This window comes from Euprymna scolopes, chromosome 29 (genome assembly GCF_053919585.1).
Source record: "Euprymna scolopes isolate OS-2025 chromosome 29, ASM5391958v1, whole genome shotgun sequence".
Lineage (NCBI taxonomy): Eukaryota > Metazoa > Mollusca > Cephalopoda > Sepiida > Sepiolidae > Euprymna > Euprymna scolopes.
In genome coordinates this window covers 20,232,976-20,253,620 of record NC_136510.1, presented here as the reverse complement: position 1 = coordinate 20,253,620, position 20,645 = coordinate 20,232,976, and the positions used below count along the sequence as shown (strand labels likewise).

Below are 20,645 nucleotides of genomic sequence, written 5' to 3'. Positions count from 1 at the left end.
ATACCATCTGTTCCGGCAGATACTGCGGGCTGTGGCTGGCTATGACTGGCAGGGACCAGATGTGGGGGCAGCCCCGCGTGCCTGACCATTGGCCGGCTCCCATTTCCCACCTCTCGGGAGCTGGTCCCCTTTTTCCCTTCCCCCTCCCTTCACTCCTCACATTAAAAATCGGCCTTGTGCCTAATTTGCTCGGTGGGGGAGCAAATAAACACCATCTGTTCCGGCAGATGCTGCAAGCTATGACTAGCTATGACTAGCAAAGACCAGATGTGGGGGCAACCCCACATGCCTGACCTTTAACCAGCTCCCATTTCCCACCTCTCGGGAGCTGGTCCCCTTTTTCCCTTCCCCCTCCCTTCACTCCTCACATTAAAAATCGGCCTTGTGCCTAATTTGCTCGGTGGGGGAGCAAATAAATACCATCTGTTCCGACAGATGCTGCACTTAAGATAATATGTACCAGTCAATGGAGGGGAAACCCTCTATACTGGGACAATTATTATTTTTGGTAACCAGAGTGCCCCCTTTTTGCCTACTTTTAGGGGAGCTGGTTTTTACCTCACATTAAAAACGGCCTTGTGCCTAATTTGCTCAGTGGGGGAGCAAATAAACACCATCTGTTCTTCAGATGCTGCACTTCCATTTCTTGTTCTCTGTCAGTGGAGGAGAAATCCTTCACGACTGAGACAATTTTTATTTTTGTTCCTTTTCTCCACGTTAAAAAACGACCCTGGTGTCTAACTCTGTCCCGTGGGGAGGCATTGTAAATAGGAACTCAAAGGGAGATACTTGGTTCAACAGGCATACCACCTAATTTTTAGGTAAAAAAAATGTATATATAGCAAATATCTCAAAAACTTGACTTGATGAGAAGAAAATTAAATGATTTTCGAAATCAGCATCCCACAATTAGTCTTAATCAGCTTAGAAATTTTGGATACCAAAAATGTGTTTTCCAGTATAATCGTTTGTTTCCCTTCGCAGACTCTTTCTGGCTTTGTTTTAAATACTTTTAACAGGGGGGGGGGGGATGATGAAAATTGAAAAAGCATCTTTGTTCTGTAGGCATCTGCGTGAAAGGTATCTTATCAAATAAGAGTTTTCCAGTTGGATGGGATATTACAAAGCCAACTCATAAACAAGAAATCTGGCTCTAACGGATTGATAGAGTTTCGTTGCCATCTCCACAGAAACTTCAGGAGGCCTGGCTCAGAAAACAGTGTTCATACGAAACCGGCTGTGTACACCTTCTGGGGGTCAGAAATAGTGATGAGAGAGAGAGGAGGGGGAGAGAGAAAGAGGGAAAGAGAGAGGGAAGAGAGAAAGAGAAAGAAGAGAAAGAAAGAAAAAAGAAGATAAAAGAACAGGTCGAAGCAGGGAGATGGGATTAAAAGTGGGGGTTGATAATGAAGAAGATAGAATCCGGTTTTGTATACTTACTTGGGTCTAGAAAATAGTGATGAGAGAGAGAGAGAGAGAGAAAGAGAGAGAGAGAGGGAGTAAAAGAGAGAGATGAGACAGCAAGAAGTGAGAGCGAGAGAGATGAAATGAGAGAGGGTGAAGTAGGGAGAAGTAGAGAGATTGGATGAAAGAGTGAGAAGGCCATAATGAGCAACGTAAAGAGAGAAAATAATTGTGGCGGGAGAGATATGAAAAAGTGAAGAAAAGAGCGGGAGAGAGAAAATTTTGGTTGGTTGGTTGTTTTTGTTTTACGGCATAACCCTTTTCGAGTTATTTAATGCCGAATCCAAAGATTTTGAAGAAAATTCTTTTTAATAGAATATATTTGTTGTTTTCACGTCGGTTTCTATTTAACCCATAGTTGGGACCCTAACAGGTACTACCACTCTGGGTCAGAGTGGACCTGGGAGCAATGGTAATTAAAGGGTGGCTCCACACTCCCTAAAGCCCACAAGCTGGGACCTCACCACTGGATATAGTTTAAGGTCATATCCAGGACCCCCATTGAGGGACTTTTACCCTCTGCAGGGGGGGGCAGTCGGTGTATTCTAATGCCCCACCGATATGGCCGAAGAGAGAAAAAGATAAAAAGTTAACCAGAAAAAAGAAGAAATAGAGAGAAAGAGAGAGATATTGATAGATAGAGATAGAGAGAGAGAGAGAGAGAGAGAGAGAGAGAGAGGGAGGGAGAGATATATAGGGAGAGAATGAGAGAGAAATGGGAGGAAAGGAACGAATGAGCAAGGAAGAGAGAAGAATAATTGTGAAGAGATACGGATTACGGAAGTGCAAGAGAGATGTGAAAAAAGGGGGAGAGAGGGAGAAGGAGAAAGGTGAGCCAGAAAGAATAATAGAGAGATAATCAGTAAGAATGAGAGAGAAATAAAAATGGAGGAAGAGAGATGAAGGGAGTTTGAAAATGTGTGGGGAATTGATGTAGAGAACGGAGGGAGATGGGAGATAAGTGAGGCAATAGAAAAGGGTGGAAGGAAATAGAGAATTAGAAAGATGGAGTGAGAAGGAGGAATATAGAGAAAAGGGCGAATTAGAGAGAAAGGATGAAAGCGAAGAAATGAGATAGTGATTAAAAGGGAGAGAAAAATAATAGTGAGAGAGAGAGAGATAGGGGGTATGAGAGAGATGATGGAAGAGGGAGAAAGGGACGATAAGTGAGAGGTGGGGAAAGGAACAGGAGTGATAAAGAGATATATTGTCAAAAGTAGGGAGTGAGATAGAGATGGAACGATGGGGAAAAGAAAGGAAAGAGAGAGGGGAGAAGGAGATGAATTGAGAGAAGGGAAGAGAGAGATAGAGTGTGTGAAGGATGTAAAAGGGTATGAAAGAAAGGGATAAACGGAAAAGAGAAAGGTAGTATAAGAGAAAGAAATAGAGAGAGAGAGAGAGAGACAGACAGACAGACAATGATGAGGGATTGTCTAGCTTTACTTAATCTTTCTCAAAATCCTACAAGAAAGTCATCTCTTAATAATTTCGCAAAAACTGATTAATCCTTAATGATGTAAATTGGGTGGAATTTTATTATTCATGAGGACGACCTAACAGGAACTTGTTTATATTAGATTTGAATGCTACAGTGTTGTATTTAGCCGGGAAGCATGCCAGCGAAACAGTGTTCCAAAGGCGGGTAGTTCTGAGAAATCAATTTTGTTCATGGAATCTGCGTTTACATTTAGATACAGTAGATACAGATAGAGAGTGGTTGTAGCTAGTCGAGTATTTTTTGCTGAAAGTTAGACGGGGGCCGGGGACTAGATTAGAATTCAGGCGAACACTTACCATGAAAATTGCGATAGAGCGAAAACAGGCCCGCGACGTCTCTTATCTGGGAAAGAGGTTGCAGGGAAGAAAGAAGGTATTAACTACTAGGTTTCGAAGACAATTTTGAAGTCTACCAAGGTGTGCCGAGCAGCTCTTGTCCAGATGTGGCAACAGTACTCCATTGTAGGGCACACCGGGCTCTTATACAGAAAGAGGATCGGCAGTTAGATACTTACTGGAGCGGTAGAGTGATCCAACCATTTTTCCTGCGATCTTGGCAATCGATGTGATGCATGTGATGTGTTCCATTTCAAGTCGGGAGTGAAGCTTGTCAAGACACGGGGTTTCTCCGAAACTAGAGCCATTTAATTATAGTAACATATATATATATATATATATATATATATATATATATATATATATATATATATATATATATATATATATAAATGTAAATGTTGGTTCGTTCGAAAATAATAAAAGCTATTTCTACGTTACCAATTTATTTGAAATTTTCAGACAACCCATCTTTAGAGTCGAGGTATGTTTTTATGTTATTGAAATAAATTTACCTCGCAAATTATTAAAATATTAAATAAAATAAATATATTTTTTTACCCGTTACTGCGAATCTGTTCTGTTGTAAAACTAAACTTCCGGTTCGATTCATTTCACAGCCACGAATTGACGAAAGATAGCTAAAATGGAACAGCAAAAACTGTACCCATGCAAAATGGAAATTTAAACCTATAAGAAACATACTTTTTCTCATTTTGGAACTTTTTCCATTGCGCGCCAATTTGAGCCACAGCAACGCGTGGCAGGGTACAGCTAGTATATATATATATATATATATATATATATATATATATATATATATATATATAGGGAGAGAAAGAGAGAGAGAGAGAGAGAATATTAAATAATGAAGAAATTTTACGTAGTTCAATGTGCAACAGAATAAATATAAAAGAAAAAAAAGCCAAAAATTTAGTTATAAATTTATTTCAACAATAGGGCCTTTTTAAATAAGCACGCTGGATGAAGACATTTTCTTAACTTTAAAGGCAAAAAATAAAATACATGCTGTTGTGATATTAATAAGACGGGGGAAAGAACTAAACAAAATTATATATACATATATATATATATATATATATAACTACTTCATTTATTCACATAAATTTAATATACGAAAGTATAGATTTAGTCGTACACTTTAAGTATTTACTTCAAAAGAGCTCAATACGTAGGTAGAGCTAGTTAGTAATTTATAAAATATATATGGCGATTAAGCTACACTGAATATTCTGCGTTTCATCCAACTATAGGATTCGTCAGGCTTATGCGCATAAGCCTGGCGAATCCTATAGTTGAATGAAACGCAGAATATTCAGTGTAGGTTAATCGCCATATATATTTTATAAATTACTATATATATCTATCTATCTATCTATATATCTATAAAAACAGAGATGTGTGTGCCACAGACGATTTCTGATTGGTTAATCCAATAATCACATCTCCTAAAAAACAATCGTTTCTACGCTCTTACCTTTACCATAAAATATTATGGCTTTATTTATTGTCCATCTTGGAAGGGTTTAATTTTTTAATAACTTGTTATTTACAAATTAAAAAAATACGAAACTATTATGCGAAACTAAACTACACGAAATACGCGCACACACGCACACACACACGTTCACTACCGTCACGTTGTTATGGCAACCAAACCCGCTGACTTCTTTTTCTCATTTCACTCGTGGTCTTAAATTAGATTCGAATAAGTTGCCAAAAAACAAATATATAACAAATAAATGTTATCAAAGGCAAGTTATTAAAAAATTAAACCCTTCCAAGATTGACAATAAATAAAGCCATAATATTTTATGGTAAAGGTAAGAGCGTAGAAACGATTGTTTTTTAGGAGATGTGATTATTGGATTAACCAATCAGAAATCGTCTGTGGCACACACATCTCTGTTTTTATAGATATATAGATATATAGTTTAATTTTTTAATAACTTGTTATTTACAAATTAAAAAAATACGAAACTATTATGCGAAACTAAACTACACGAAATACGCGCACACACGCACACACACACGTTCACTACCGTCACGTTGTTATGGCAACCAAACCCGCTGACTTCTTTTTCTCATTTCACTCGTGGTCTTAAATTAGATTCGAATAAGTTGCCAAAAAACAAATATATAACAAATAAATGTTATCAAAGGCAAATTTTTCGTGTTTTTATTCAATTTAACATGTTTAATCAGCTCGAAAAGCATACAGTGTTTACCGATGTATTGGAAAATTCAAGATGGCGGCCGATTCTCTCTTTAACACGGTAAGTTTGGAAAAAGGTGTAATAAATAAAAAACCGGTTAAAATACTGTTAAAAACTCGCTCAATATATGTTACCGTGACATAGGTTGACATATATTCGGCGGGTTTTTAATAGTATTTTGTATAGTTTTTTATTTATAACACGTTTTCCCAAACTTACGGTGTTAAAGAATGTGTGAGACGCCATCTTGAATTTTCCAACACATCGGTAAACACTGTATTCTTTTCGAGCTGAATAAACATGTTAAATTGAATAAAAACACGAAAAATATATCCAGTTTTTATCGGTTTTTTACCTTCTCTGCAGAAGTACAAAAAAAAAAAAAAAAAAAAAAAAACGGAAGGTACTTTTACAGAATGTTAAACTAACCCTAACCGATGTTTTATGTTTAGTTTAGGAAAAGTCAGAAGAAATAAAAGTCATTATTGCATGAAATATACGTATTTAGTTGAAGTATTGTTTATGTCAATTCTTTCGAAGAAATTTAGCAAGAATACCTGTAAACCAGGAAATCGGTAAAATGTCATCAGGGATGAATACTTGTCTATTATAATTTCTACCCTTGACAAAAACTTAGCCATAACAAAAGAGATTTATTGTTCAGATTGTTTTTGAGATTAATTTCTAAAAAGATATTTTATAAATAAAATCGACTTTAAAATTAAAGACTTAAATTACAATAATTGAATTTAAACATTCTTATTTCAATATTTGGCACATAACACCTGCAAAAATGATCACAATGTCAGGATTTCATTTTATTTCAGAATCGATGGCAAATACTAATATTTAACATTAGTTTATCATTTAAGCCGATAAAAAGCCCTTTTTTTTTTCGAGTCATAAAAGGATTTGGAGTTTCCTAATCAACCTTTCGGGTGCAGTTGCACGCTCTCAAAATAACTAAAGTGTTGGCTTTAAAAAAATTGGTTCATTAAAACTAAACAGGTTTAGTTTTAATAAAAAAAAAAAATTAAAAAAAAATCGCTTTGGTAATTAGATATGTCGTATGGTTATCCCTAATCGCTGAATAAAACCGCTAACGAGTTGAATGATTACGACATAAAATTAAACTCGGGTTCCTGAAACGGAAACTTCGTTTGTTTTTGTTTTTTTCTTATCAATATATTTACATTGTTATTTTGTTTTCATTTTCAATCATTCGAACAGTTTTCTTTTTCAAGTAATCCAAGTTACAAAATTCCCACTGTTTACTATGCTAAAATCACAATGACTAATGTATACCTATTAACCCTTATCCTTGAGTGGCCTCTGGGCCTTGATAAGTGGTGACACCCATGTAAAAAAAAAAAAAAAAAAAATCACTCGAACAGTTTTCTTTTTATAATGTACAGTTTTAAAAGTTTAAAAACTATATAGTTTTTACTTCAGGAAAATTAATGGGTCAGTTTTTACGATGTGCCCTGTTAAAATACTGTTAAAAACTCGCTCAATATATGTTACCGTGACATAGGTTGACATATATTCGGCGGGTTTTTAATAGTATTTTGTATAGTTTTTTATTTATAACACCTTTTCCCAAACTTACGGTGTTAAAGAGGGTGTGAGACGCCATCTTGAATTTTCCAACACATCGGTAAACACTGTATGTTTTTCGAGCTGAATAAATATATTACATTGAATAAAAACACAAAAAAGATATCCAGTTAGGTAGAAAAGTAACTTATCTTGCCTTTGATAACATTTATTTATATATTTGTTTTTGACTATTTTTTCGAATCTATGTGTACAGTAATCTTGCCAGGATGCGGAGGAAAATGAATGAAGGGGGAGGGGAATAAAATAAAAACATTTTGGAAACAGAGTAAGTTTGAAAGAATTGCTTTGCACAGAAAGAAATTAATGAAAAAATAAAATTAAATTTCTTTTCTTTCTTGATTTTTTTTTTAGTTTTTTATGAAACAGGAAGTCAAAATTAAGACTATAAAAAACAATTTTTATTAAGAGCGAACCTCAGTCGTCAGGTCTGTAAAAAAAAGACGTGGAATAATAAATGTTTTCTAATACAAATTGTTTTTACTTATGTGTTCATTTGTCTCTTTGAAGTTCGTTTGTTTAATATATCGGTTTGCAATATAATTTTGTCATTCTGTCAGACTCAAATTTTAAATCTATATATCTATAAAAGTTAAAGTGTGTGTGTGTGTGTGTGTGTGTGTCTGTGTACATTTCCCTACGAAATAACTCTGTCAATTTTTAGTCTACAGACTCGAAATTTGATATACAGGGTACTGAGATTTGGAAAAATCTATGTGATCGGTTTTTAGCCAGAAATTTGGCGATTAAGGGGTCAAAGTTCAACGATTTGAGCTTTGAGAACTCTACCAAACTTCTCCGACAATTTTGGGTCTACACACTTTAAATTTTAGATATAGCTTCCGTGGACATGAATCTAACTTAATAACTTGATTTGAGCCCAAAACAATAAATTTTCAGGGGTCATAATAGGGGTCAAAGTTTAAAAAATTACCCCCTTTTTTTTGCTCAGCATACACCTCCAAACACCCGGGCAACGCCGGGCACCCATGCTAGTATATATATATATATATATATATATATATATATATATATATATATATATATATCTGTAGGTATTAGATAACAATATAGTAAATAATTATGTCAGTCCCCTTAAGAAATTCGTTTTTTATCCTTGAGCGCTTTCATTGAAATAATGTTGGTCAATTTAGCTCATATGCACAGATCATCATATAATGATTCGATCACTCTGACAGACATTTAAAACATTTAAATATAAATATATCGACTGGTGTTAATCGTGACGCCCTGCACTGATGATTCCTGAAAGGATGAAACATTATTGTATGGAAGTATTTAATAATTATTATAGTAAAGAATTATGTATATATATATATATATATATATATATATATGTGTGTGTGTGTGTGTGTGTGTGTGTGTGTGTGTGTGTGTGTGTGTGTGTGTGTATTACTTAAAGTATATAATGAAAAAAGATGGATCAAATCTATTACGTTGTTTGTGTTCATAAGAATGGAGTCATTTGTTTGTGCTTATAAGAATTAACAGGAACAATTTGTATGACCATATGCTTAACTATAGAAAAAATGACTTTACAAGAAATGATTATTGTTTGTAATGCGGTTCCGCCATCTTCGAACTGTGTTCGTGACGTCATTCTTCTAACCGTGAGATGACTCTATTCATTTTCTCTATGTCCCATAATTTTCGATAATTACACTAATATTACACTCTTTCTGTTTCATTAAAAGTTCTCCGAAATCAAGCAAGGGGGAAACATTTGATTTCTTTTTAACCTGTAGATATCCTAATGTTCATTTAAGATTTTCCTTACACACCAAATATAGTAAATCAATGGATAATATTACTTTCGTTCTCTCAAGTTGATTACTTAACTATGTTGTAGTTTGCATTTCTTAGCCTTGCCGGATTAAAAAACAGAAATTTATCTGGTCTGGTGGAATATCTAGTTTATTGCTTTTACTTGAGATAACATCACCAGGAGAAGGTGCACTATTTCTTCATATCAGCCAATGCATAATCATACTGAAGAGATCTTATTTGGGCTTCGATTACTATATTGTTTTCAATATTTGACCTGCGTTTAATAGATCGATGTATCTTTATGTCTAAGAGTTAAATAATGGGGGCATATACCGAAATAAGAAGAATGAAAATTAGAAGAAACAAAAAAAATAAAAATAAAAATTCCCGGGCGATACCAGGTTTCCGAATTTTAGCCAATCGAACGAAAGAACGGCATCTGATATAAATGCGTCCCGAATTGTGAGTCGTGATGAAATACCTGACGTAAACGCTAGACAAAAAAAAAAAAATGAAATAATGATGAAGGAAAAAAAAATGAAATAATGATGAAGGAAAAAAAAATGAAATAATGATGAAGGAAAAAAAAAATGAAATAATGATGAAGGAAAAAAAAATGAAATAATGATGAAGGAAAAAAAAATGAAATAATGATGAAGGAAAAAAAAAAGGCTTATAAAGTTTGTCCAAAAAGTCACTGAAGGGTTTTAAATTTTTGTCATTTTACTATTAATTATTTTTTTTTCTCAGTTTCCGATGTTAATGGAATTAATTATGGATAAGTACAGCATTGAACAACGTATGCAATTTTCTTATTTCAATTCAAGCTAGGGCAAAAAGCTGCTGAAATAGCTCATGATATCAAGGAAGCATTTGGCACAGGAACCACTACTGAATGCACAGCACAATGGTGGTTTAAGAAATTTTGTGGAGGTGACGAGAGTCTTGAAGATAATGAGCATAGTAGTCGGCCATTGGCTACTGACAACGATCAATTAAGAGCCTTAGTCGAAGCCAATGCATGCACAACTGTTTGAGATCTTGCTTCTGATTTAGACGTAACATTTACGACGATTTCCAACCACGTGGGAGAGATTAGAAAGACAAAAAATTTGATAAATGAGTGCCTAACAAATTGAACAACAACCAAAAGAAACGTCGTTATAAAGCGTCATCTTTCCTTCTTTTTAATGTGTGCAAGGTCTACTCTCTTCATTAAGCTTCATTCCGATTTTGAGACTTTGATCATTATGTTTATATATATATATATATATATATATATATATATATATATATATATATATATATATATATATATATAGGACTATCCATTTATCTAGTGTTTCCTTTTCAGATTTAATATGTTTTTAACTCATTTCAAAGTGTTCTTTAACATATTTTATTGACTGTTTGCTCATATATATATATATATATATATATATATATATATATATATAATTCAGAATAATGAAATGCAATAAACCTACTTGTATGCAAATCCAGTGATTATCGGTCTTACAAAATATTATTGGATATAATATTTCATATAAAATAATCCCAGATAAAAAAAAAATTGCTCATTATACAGGATAGAGCAAATAAATAATAATTTAGAGATTTAAATTTTACCAAAATCAGGGGTCAGTCGTTTTGACTCAAAGAGCTTATTGCTATGGCAATGCCAAATGGGCACCACGTTCCCTGGACTTGACTAGCCCCGACATTTTCTTGTGGAGATATCTTAAAGAAAGAGTTAACAAACCCCAAACCCTGGAATTGAAGGAAGACATAAGAAACGAAATAAGGAAGTGAAATCGCAATCCAGAGATTCTGCAATCTGTCATGAATAATGTTTTGGAAAAAGCACAAATATGCGAAACTGAAAATGGGCAACATTTAAAAGACATTTTTTTTTCATGAATAAATATTGTTTTAATGTTGAATTACAATTTGGCCTTTTGGTCAAGATCAAAGTGTAGTATCTGTTCTTCAGATGCTGCACTTCCATTTCTTGTTCTCTTTCGGTGGAGGAGAAATCCTTCACGACTGAGACTATTTTTATTTTTGTACCTTTTCTCCACGTTAAATAACGACCCTGGTGTCTAACTCTGTCCCGTGGGGAGGCATAGTAAATAGGTACAATATATTCCCAATATCTTAGCCAGACTGTGTCAAACTTACAGAAAGATATCATAAAAAATAAAGAATCTATTTAAGTTTAATATCCTTCAGTTACTTTTTGGACATCCTACATAAACAGAAACAGTTGATCTAAAGACACACGCATTTTGTATACATTTTTCTTGTTGCCATCAAGCTACCATCCAGTCTCTCTTTCCGCTTCACGCATATGTCCACGTATCAATTATTGTTTTGATAAACCTTATTTTTCATTTATTTGATAAATAGAGCATATTTCTGACGAGTGTTGGTGTCGTTAAAGTACAGATACACCTTATTGATAAAAACGAGTATACACTAGTACGCACGAACACTATGCAAAGCTAACGTATTACATAAAGTTCAAGACTTGCTTGTTATCCCCAAAAAATTGTACTGAAAAAAAAAAAACTATACAGAGAGATCGAACAGAATTGTGGAGGATTGTGTCTAGTAGGTAATTCGAACTCTCTGCATTTAATTTTATAGATCCAAAATCTTCCCCATGGAATCATCCTTTTACCACTGTTTCTGAACTCCTCCAGTTTGTTTTTACAAACATTAATTCTCCAGAAAAAAAATATATATATAAAGCGGCGCAGTAAATAAAAAACAAAAAACAAATAGGAGTTTATGTTTACTGTGTATTTTTTTCTAAAGGAAACTATTTTGGTTTCTGAGGAGTCCATAGAAGAAAGATTCTGGATTAACATACAAGTACAGATGTTCACTTGTGAATAAAACGGTCCGTAAATGTACTGGAGTTTTTGTTTTGGAAATATGTCCAGTAAGGTGAATACCATCTTGTTTATTGGAATGCATCATAATATTGCATATATATATATATATATATATATATATATATATATATATATATATATATATATATATACACACTAGCGAGACATATGGAAATTCCACAGGGGACTCATTCATATGTAATATATTGATGTTGGCATTCTTTAGATGTTCAGTGTAAATGGAGACGCTCGGATATTATTGTAGCTCTTTTGTTAAAATTGCAAAAGTATTTAACTAAGCTACCAAGGACACTCGGCGTAACCCGGTCACACTTTTCATACTTTTCACACTTTTGACACTTTTCATACTTTTCATACTTTTCACACTTTTCATACTTTTCACCCTTTTCACACTTTTCATACTTTTCATATTTTCACACTTTTCATACTTTTCATATTTTTTACACTTTTAACTTTTCATACTTTTCATACTTTTCATACTTTTCAAACTTTTCACACTTTTCACACTTTTCACACTTTTCATACTTTTACATAAAAAACAGATGATTGAATTCTCCTTATTGGGGCACTATCTAACATATCTATAAAAAACAGAATAAAAAAAACAATTCAACACGGGAAAATGTCGAATAAACGAGAGATTGGCCGGTTCTGTCCGGATCAACGGACGAAATCTTTCGTTGGTATATATTATTTCCAGTGTTTAATTGTTTTTATTTGTATTTCATTCGGTCATTCATACATTCTGTCTCCACGAGATGTCGTTTCATGAGAGATTACTTATCTCACTCCTTACCGCACGAAGATGTGACAAAGTCGGGAAAGTGGAATTTAAAAAAGCCAGCTCCCCAACGAAAGAGCACTCAATCTGAGGAAAATTAATGCTTGGGCAGACCCATCGGCATTCCACGATTGAGGAGCCTCTTGCAATTAGCAATGAACCAACCCCTTTTTCAAAGGGTGAAGAGGCAAAGCCTAAAACGGTGGACCTCTTAGAACTTCACAAGTCCATACATCTACAGAGAACAAGTCATCCCAATAATGGTGATTTTGGAGGCCATTCTAAGTAGACGCCCTTGCTTTCGATTTAAGCCTCAACACAGGATGGAGGTCTAAAATTGCTGGCGATCATGCAATTGCTTAACAAAGTACAATGCATGCCAGGGCAGATCCGATGGCATTTCCTAGTAAGGGCACCTCAGGCGATAAACTACAAACGAAGTCATTTTGAAGGCCGATAATGTAAAGTAATACCTTAGTCGGACAAAGAACAAGCTACCTTATAAATGATATAGATTCTGCCAGTCTAATTTTAGTATAAAATAAACCCCAAACCTTATGATATATATACATATATATATATATATATATATATATATATATATATATATATATATATTATTTTGGTTGCAGAAATTCCCCTCTGAGCCAAAGTATCGTAAGACTGCAGCAACAGATGCCAAATACAAATTCGCTACATCTAACATGTTAGCCATTATCCTAGGTAACTACCGACCACCATTACATACGCCTCCATTCGTTATATTAGAATGCTACATTTCTTCCGAGGAGAGCCACGATCACCATCACAAGTTCTTCTGATAATATAGTTACGATTTTTCCCTCTGTATAGTTTCTACGACCACTGCCACCAGTTGACACATGGTGAATTCCACCATTTCCTTATCGTCATTTTGTTTGACCGCTATTAACTATTTATTATACATGCCTATACCGAACATACTCTGTTCATTCTATGTTAATAAAGTCTCTCTAATCTTAATCCAGCTTATATGATTTGTTGAACTCTCACCACTCTTGCATTCCGGAATACGAAGCTATCGTATTAAACGAACACGAAGATACCTTACAGATCGGAACCACGCCTTTTCCACATCGTGTCACTACCGAAATATTTCTTATCTCGCTTTAAAACACTTCCGATATAGTTTGCTATTGCAGCAAAAGAACAAACTTTCCCATGCCGAAAATGTTTTACTTTTTAAAATTATATACTCTGCCATCTTACATATTGCCATTCATTTTTTACTTTAAAATAAACGAACATTATTTATTTTCCGTTTTTCTTTTTTTTTTCGGAAGGAGGGGAGCCCCTTTTTACAAAAGCGGGCTTTGGGTACTTGTACAGTTTAATCAAGACATTAAAAAATGAAAATATAGAAAAAAAGTTATATTCTACGTATCTGTTATGAACTGAAGATCTCCGGAAAAAAATCTCACTTAATTTGATCGAGTATTTTTTCTTTTTTTTTTTTTTTTACAGCGGAAACATGTTTTTATGACAGCGCGTTGAAGACAGACATCTTGGAGTTTTTGTAAAATTTTTGTTTGGATTGTAGACACGTCACGGGGAGATAACTCCAATTAAAGCGCTGACACTCTCTCCCCATCTTTATTACTAGCTTTTCTTCCTAACAAGGCCGATAGCCATTAGTCGCGTGCTCTCGTGTAATGAATGAATGCGTGAATGTAGGATTGATATGAAATTCTTAAAGATAAACTAAAATGACCGAAAAATGCACTGAAATGACTTAAATAAAAATGACTTAAATAAATAAAAAGTAAATGACTTAGAATGACTTTAATGAACTTAAGGATGAATTGAATGACCTTAAGAATGACTTGAATGCTTTAAAAATAATTGGAATCCTTCAACAACAACTTAAATGATCTGGAGAGTGACTTGAATGGCTTTGAGACTGACTGGTTGTAAAGTGGGTGATCATTTTACATTAAATTTATACAGAAAAGTGATCCCCTTTTATATCACAAAGTTACAAACATAAGTACAGCATGTAGTAAGAACAGATGGTATTTATTTGCTCCCCCACTGAGTAAATTAGGCACAAGGCCGATTTTTAATGTGAGGAGTGAAGGAGAAGTGGGGACCAACTCCCCGGGGAGTAGGGGAGCTGGATAGTGACAATTGGTATGAAGGGTTGCCCCTAAATTGACCAAGGTCTTATATGTAGGGTTGCCCCCACATATGGTCTTTGCTTGCAGTATCTGTCGGGACAGATACTGCACTTTGATCTTGGCCCGAAGGCCACAAAAGTCCTCCCCTGCGGGGGAGGTCAAATGTAGTAAGAACAGATGGTATTTATTTGCTCCCCCACTGAGCAAATTAGGCACAAGGCCGTTTTTAATGTGAGGTAAAAACCAGCTCCCCCAAAAGGGGGCACTCTGGTTACCAAAAATAATAATTGTCCCAGTATAGAGGGTTTCCCCTCCATTGACTGGTACAAATTATCTTAAGTGCAGCATCTGCCGGAACAGATGGTATTTATTTGCTCCCCCACCGAGCAAATTAGGCACAAGGCCAATTTTTAATGTGAGGAGTGAAGGGAGGGGGAAGGGAAAAAGGGGACCAGCCCCCGAGAGGTGGGAAATGGGAGCTGGTTAAAGGTCAGGCATGTGGGGTTGCCCCCACATCTGGTCTTTGCTAGTCATAGCTTGCAGTATCTGCCGGAACAGATGGTATTTATTTGCTTCCCCACTGAGCAAATTAGGCACAAGGCCGATTTTTAATGTGAGGAGTGAAGGGGAAATGGGGACCAGCTCCCCGGGGAGTAGGGGAGCTGGATAGTGACAATTGGTATGAAGGGTTGCCCCTACATTGACCAAGGTCTTATATGTGAGGTTGCCCACACATATGGTCTTTGCTTGCAGTATCTGCCGGAACAGATGGTATTTATTTGCTCCCCCACCGAGCAAATTAGGCACAAGGCCGATTTTTAATGTGAGGACTGAAGGGGAAATGGGGAACAACTCCCCGGGGAGTAGGGGAGCTGGATAGTGACAATTGGTATGAAGGGTTACCCCTACATTGACCAAGGTCTTATATGTGGGGTCGCCCCCACATATGGTCTTTGCTTGCAGTATCTGCCGGAACAGATGGTATTTATTTGCTCCCCCACTGAGCAAATTAGGCACAAGGCCGTTTTTAATGTGAGGTAAAAACCAGCTCCCCTAAAAGGGGTCACTCTGGTTACCAAAAATAATAATTGTCCCAGTATAGAGGGTTTCCCCTCCATTGACTGGTACAAATTATCTTAAGTGTAGTATCTGCCGGAACAGATGGTATTTATTTGCTCCCCCACTGAGCAAATTAGGCACAAGGCCGTTTTTAATGTGAGGTAAAAACCAGCTCCCCTAAAAGGGGTCACTCTGGTTACCAAAAATAATAATTGCCCCAGTATAGAGGGTTTCCCCTCCATTGACTGGTACAAATTATCTTAAGTGCAGTATCTGCCGGAACAGATGGTATTTATTTGCTCCCCCACTGAGCAAATTAGGCACAAGGCCGTTTTTAATGTGAGGTAAAAACCAGCTCCCCTAAAAGGGGTCACTCTGGTTACCAAAAATAATAATTGTCCCAGTATAGAGGGTTTCCCCTCCATTGACTGGTACAAATTATCTTAAGTGCAGTATCTGCCGGAACAGATACTACACTTTGATCTTGACCAAAAGGCCAAGAAAAGCTTAGAACAGCATCTATTAACAACAGACATTTGATCTTAACCAAAAAGGCCAAGCACAAAAGTGTTACGGACAGACCGACCGACCGACCGACCGACGAAGTGACTTATAGAGTCGCTTGCATGCGACTAAAAATCAAGCCTTTTACTTATTGTTTTTTCGCTGTAAAACAAAAACTATTTGATGAGATTAAGTGATTTTTTTTCGGAGAACTTCATTCCATAACGGATACGTATAATTTAAACGATTTTCGATATTTTAATTTTTTTATGTCTTGATTAAACTGTACAAATACCGGCATTTGCAGTTGGGGATGCAGTCTGCACGTGGCCTTACGATATTTTATTTCAGCCATATTTGACGGAAACATTATTGCTTCCTTTGGGGGTGGGAAAACGCAATACGCCACAGTTTTCTTTTAATTATAACTAACTCTTTAAATGAACGGCGAAAACCTTCATTAAATAATTACTTATAGAAATAACAAAAACAAACTATTCACTTTTTCTTTCCATTAGAAATTACGATATTTTCACCTAACAATTAATTTTTTTGGGGGGGGGAGGGGTGCAGTCTACACATGGTTTTACCTTACGATATCCTATATGTGCCGAATTTGACGGAAACATTATTGCTTTCTTTTTTTTTGGGGGGGGGTGCAATAAGACATAGTTTCATTTTATTTTACGGTATTGGCGCCAAAAATTCACGCTTATAACGTGTTGTTTGAAGAATGGAATGGAAAATTTTTTTGTTTCATTCTGTTTCATTTTATTTTTCAAATCGAAAAAAGTTAATGAAAAAAACGAAACTTTTTTAAAACGAACAAAACCAAATTAAATGATAAAAAAGTCAATACAACATGCAACAAGTAAGCTGTGGTATGGCACGTCCGAATTTTTTTCGTCTAAATTTTTACCCACAATCTTATGTAACTTACACTAGAAAACATAAAAAAATAATTAGCAACACATACAATGTACTCCACATTCCTTGTATTTTTCGTTTCCTTAAATATTTATTATTACATCTGAAAGAGAGGGTGAAAGGTGGGGTTCATTGTTTATAAATGTTCGCTTAAGTAATTTTTTTTTCGTTTATAAAACCTTCCATTTCTGATTAAACCAGTTACATTCGTTTTTTGTTGTTATTGTTTTTTTTTGGGGGGGGGGGTCATTTTCTTTTTTCTTTTAAAATATTTTCTTCTTTGGACTTTCATTTTCTTTTTTCAATCAGAAATTATTTTTAGGACTTTCATTTTTTTTTCTTTTAGAAAAAGTTTTTTTTTTCGACTTTCATTTTCTTTTTTCTTTTAGAAAAAATTGTTTTTTGGACTTTCATTTTCTTTTAGAAATTTATTTTTTTGGCTTTCATTTTCTTTTTTCTTTTAGAAATTTGTTTTGGACTTTCATTTTTTTTTTCTTGAAAAAAATTTTTTTGGACTTTCATTTTCTTTTCTCTTTTAGAAATTTTTTTTTTTTTTTTAGGAAATTTTATTTCTTTGGACTTTCATTTTCTTTTTCTTTTAGAAAAAAATTTTTGGACTTTCATTTTCTTTTTTGTTTTAGAACATTTTTTTTTGGGGGGGGGTATTTTAGAGATTGTTAGACTTAAACAATTACAAAACACAGCGATTTCGATAAGAGTCGCAAAAATCGTTCCTTCGCTAACCACACATTCTTCTCTCTCCATTAGGTTTAAGTAGTAAAAAAACACGACCCTTCTTAATTCATCAGGATGGACAAGTGGATAACGGAGCAACGTGGAAATATAGGGGATGCAGGTTCGCGTCAATGTAAAGTAGAGTTTTATTTTTTGGTGGGGAGTTTGAACATTGAAAAAGTTTTATTTATGCTTTTTTTTACGTTCTACATTTTCCTTTTTTTTTCAGAATGAAACAAAAAAACGTTCATTTGCTTTTGGGGTGTTTTCTTTTCGTGTGTTTTGGTGGTTTATTTTTATTTTTTTTATTTTGGTTTTATTTGGGGGGGGGGTTACGGTGATCAGTGAAACTATTGCAGTAATTAATAAAACAATAATCAAATATAAACACACGGAATAAGTTTCGTTTCATTCCATTAGGATACGGTTACACGTTTTAGTTCTTCAATAAAATTACTACTTCTTAATAAAACTTTGTTTCTCAGCGCGGAAGCCGATAATTAACGAGTCAATATTAACACAGCTTCCACAACTAAATGGAGATTTTGTGTTTGTTTTGTATTTCCCCCTCGCTCCAAACAACATGCCTACTGCGCCATATTTTTATCTTTTCCCCGCTGCTATTATTTCATTTATTTTAATTTTTTACGCCTGGGAGTTGATCAATACTCTCCCTCTCCATCCGTCCTTGCATTACTATAGCCGGTCTTACCATGAGGAGTAGAGGGAGTCTATTCCAAAAGCCGTTCATAACATGAGGAGGTTAGGGGTTAGGCAACAACAACAACAACAACAACAACAACAACAACAACCATACTAAAATTTTTGAGGGGTTGGGGCACGCTTAGCGGATACTGTAAGTATATATATATATATATATATATATATATATATATATATATATATAAATTTGTGTAAGTATATATATATATATATAAATTTTTGTAAGTATATATATATATATATATATATAAATTTTTGTAAGTATATATATATATATATATATATATAAATTTTTGTAAGTATATATATATATAAATTTTTTATTTATTTATTATTTTTAAAACAGTAATCTACGTACACCTGTGTTTCGAGTTAACTAACTCTCATCAGCGTACCTCGACTGTTTTTTTAGGGGTCAAACTCCAGACTGTGTTTACCACAGTCCAGCGCCTTAACCGTTAGGCCATGAAACTGTTCATTTTTATCGCTTATAAATTTACATTTGTTGTTGCTGCTGTTGTTTTTCAAACGATGAATACAGTTAATATTGGCTTCGCCTCGAAACTCGTATTTTTATTTAGAAAGTCGACCATAATTTGTTTGGACGTATATATAACATTTTTATTTATTTATTATTTTTAAAACAGTCATCTAATATATATATATATATATATATATATATATATATATATATATATATATATATATATATATATATATATACCCAAGATGGCTGACTTGTAGCAACGCGGGGATGGAATTTCTTTTCACCCAACACCAGGTTTATCATGTACAAAATCAACTTTTTGTTGGTAACATCAAATGGAAACAACATCTGACGAGTTGGTAAGAACAGGAAATTAGTATGGACACATAAAATCATAAAATTGCCATTCCATTAAGGAAACAGCTGTAAGGAAGAAAAAAAAAGAAAAAATGTAAGTCTTTGAATTTCAACAAAGTTTTGTAATATATATATATATATATATATATATATATATATATATATATATATATATATATATATATATATTCTTTCACAAAACAAGGTTCTCCACTGAACGTGACTCTATAATTCTCTCATGTAAACCATTCACGCTAAACACTCGTCGAGCGTCAAGCACTGACAACAATTTCTCTTACTATCTATCTATGCCTAAAACCAAATTAAAATTCCTCCAGCAAATCTTTCTTTACATAGAAATGCTCGTTTGTAAAACATATTATCGGGGAGCTCCTTCACATCTTGCTATTACATGGTCGTTTTTAAGTAGAACGAAAACAAGCTCTTTTCGATGTGTTTTCTTAAATAATTAATTTTTACCAATTTCCAGCACCACCGATCATCACGGTGTTATCTTAGCTGACACTTATTTATATTTGTCCTTGAGTGGCATCCGAACCTTAATAAATAGTATAGTAGAAAAGATAAAAATAAAGCAATTAAAAATAAACACATTTGAGATACTTGTATTATTTTGATTCTTCGGACTACTGTTCTCATTTTGAGTGTCATTTTCACAACGTTTAGGTCGATGTAACCCCCGACTTTCTTCAGCTTGATCTTGTCGACATTTTTCTCTTAAACTCTGAAATCTGCACGAAATGTCGAACAGACGCTTTTATTTTATTCACGGGAGTTCACGATTGTATTTTCAGTCGCCCATACTGAGGATTGAAACTTCAGTCACTTTTACAACTGATTTTTTTCAAATACTCTAACTACTGCGCCACGGGTCCGTGCGGACAATTCCAGCAAGAATTTTAGGAGTCTTGAACCTATTTTATTTCTATTTATTACGACATACAGGGTGACCCAAAAATAACGGACCCCGACTGTAATTAAGCCCCGTTTCTTAGTGTTTTGTCCGAATGAAATGAAACTTTGGTCATAACTAGT

The 20,645-nt window shown here is 34.4% G+C and overlaps 1 pseudogene; it reads right to left on the bottom strand.

Annotated features, from left to right (window-relative positions):
• Positions 1-16,219: 16,219 nt before the first annotated feature.
• LOC145253064 (U2 spliceosomal RNA) lies at positions 16,220-16,364 on the bottom strand (annotated as a pseudogene).
• Positions 16,365-20,645: the final 4,281 nt, after the last annotated feature.